Raw genomic sequence first — 2,438 nt, 5'->3', positions numbered from 1 at the left:
TTTTTCAGTGACAATGTTTAACTTTTAAAAATACATTTTCAATTCCACCGCAGGCATCTTAAAACTCTACGATTCACCAAACCCCCCCCCCCCCGCCCCACACCTTCACAGCCACCACTCTTCCCCATCGCAATCGTGGATGGCGCCCCAAGTATAATCTCAACAAACCCACAGGCAACCAACCGCCTGCAGTCAACCACGGATATCGCCAGCGTTGGTCAACGTGACGGCTCTTTTGCTATCGGGAATGCACGGAGAAGAGTCAATCCGGGGGAGTGTGAGCCGATGATTAATGAGCAAGTAGGTCAAGAAGTTCGAGGCAGGGTATCGAGGCAGTGGTTTTAGTTCCAAGCTTTGCATTGCGTCTCTACTTGTCCACGATTTGCGATGGGGAATGCTCGCTCACTCTGCGACGGTTTAAGAGAGTCAGCTGCCCGGTATCTTTCCAGGCTGTGTTGGTCAGCGTGAACGCATCGGAGAGAGCCGCATGCGGAATGCGACAAAACCCTACGTGTGAGTGTCAATAGAGAATTGCTTTGTGGTGGCACATTGGGTAGTTCAGGCCAAAAACACTGCCCAACATTTAAACACGAGCAAGGCTCGTACGTCTCGCGCGGTTGGGTCACCGTCGCGCAAACTGAGATCGCACGGCGAGGTCTGAGCCTGGTTGTGATGAACCCAGGCAAACAAGCGCCATGGTAACACAGCTCGAAGAACGTGTGTGTGATCTGGTCTTTTTTTAAACTGCAGTCCCCTCCTAATAGTGACTTTCTGCGTACCAGTCATCTGTTAAGGCAATTGCAGGGCTGTACTTTTACCTATGCATGTGCCAGGTGTGCTGTGTAGTCAGATTCTTCTCCAGCTTTAGCCACATCCGTATATGTTTTGTTACCATGAACAAATGACGTGACTTACATGTGCAAATGTAGACTGCATGCACGTACATGTAGACATCAAGCAGCACAGACACAGTACTCTGATAAGAGGTGTGAATAGCGGGATGATATTTTGATTAAAGCAAGATTAAAAGCAAATCAAATGATGCTGGTCAACCAAAACATAATTTGAACGACACCTTAATGCATATAAAACGCATTAAAGCAATCCCCATGTTTAAACATTCTGATTTATAACAAGGCTGTTTAGTCAGTCAAGTGGATTAATGAACTAAACATTTTACTTGGTGTTTTTTTTGTGCTTAATTCCCCGGGCCCTTTCCAAAACGGTGGCTGACATAAACATAAACGATTTGGAAAAAAATTGCCAATGCAACATAGCGGGAGAGAAAACAATTCCAAAATAAGTTTGGTACTGGTGCAAGTAAGCTCAGCGTTTTGATTTAATAGGCACATACACAACACATTAGCCCGCTGTTTCTCTACATCGCGAGATGTGGTGGCATTTAGACGTGGTAGAAAAGCACTTATTTGTATAACCCCGGCTCCACTTTCAACCACCCACGACTCCACACACGATAATGTGTGTGGAGTGGTGGGTGGTGCAGTGAATAGCGCACCCTGCTGTACAGCCATCAACATAAGTTCGCATTGCAACCGTGGCTCATGTCAGTGACGAGTAACAGCTGAGCCAGTCTTGCCCCCCTTCTCCCCTTCACTAACCCGCACTGGTCAGTAGTGGTGAAGTATGGTCAAACCCAATGGCTCTACGTGGTGTGGGGAATCCTTCACTTAACAGTGGAATCACAAAGGACTACTATGATTATATCATTTCTGAACCATTTCCACGTTTGTTTCATTCAACTTGTCGAGGCAAAATAATGGTGTGGCACTCAGAATCAACATGCAAACCTTTCTGTAAAGTGTAATTTTAAAAGAAAGTGTCCGAGCACTGATTTGCCACGCTATTACTAAGTAGTGGGGTTTTGTTTTTGCATCATCTGTGCAGGGGTCTGGCTAATTGACGTGCAGCGTTGTGGGATGCTATATGAAATTACATTATTAGTAGTAGTAGCATTGCCATTCCCTCACCATCGTGCTGACTATTAACGGGCCAAAGATGTTGACTTAAAAATAATAATAATAACTCCGCGGAAGCAGTGCTGCGTTGCGTGCGTGTGTGGAATGCACAGAAAGCACGGACGCTTCAATTATGGTCAATATTTAAAGGGTTTTTTTATGTGCGAAATGTGGCTAAGAGGAAGAATTATGGCGCACCCCTATCTCGCCGAGGATAATAGGAATTGCTGCAAAGGAACAGTACGCCCGGAGGCCAATGCATTATCACGACCAAGTTGCCACCGTGTTATATTTACTGCAGCAGGGTCCCATGTTTGGGTTTTCGATGCACACCAAGCGGCATTTCCAGAGGCGCTTCTGGAAATGCCATGGTGAGTGGGATGCGGTTTTTTTTTTAAATCGAGTCTCCTCCGTATATTTTCTTTACCGAGGCGACGTGCCGTTGCTTGCACGTGCTTGGCA

Source organism: Lampetra planeri, chromosome 1, assembly GCF_965212315.1.
Source record: "Lampetra planeri chromosome 1, kcLamPlan1.2.h2, whole genome shotgun sequence".
NCBI lineage: Eukaryota > Metazoa > Chordata > Hyperoartia > Petromyzontiformes > Petromyzontidae > Lampetra > Lampetra planeri.
The sequence above is the reverse complement of the archived record's forward strand: the minus strand, read 5'-3'. Positions refer to the sequence as shown.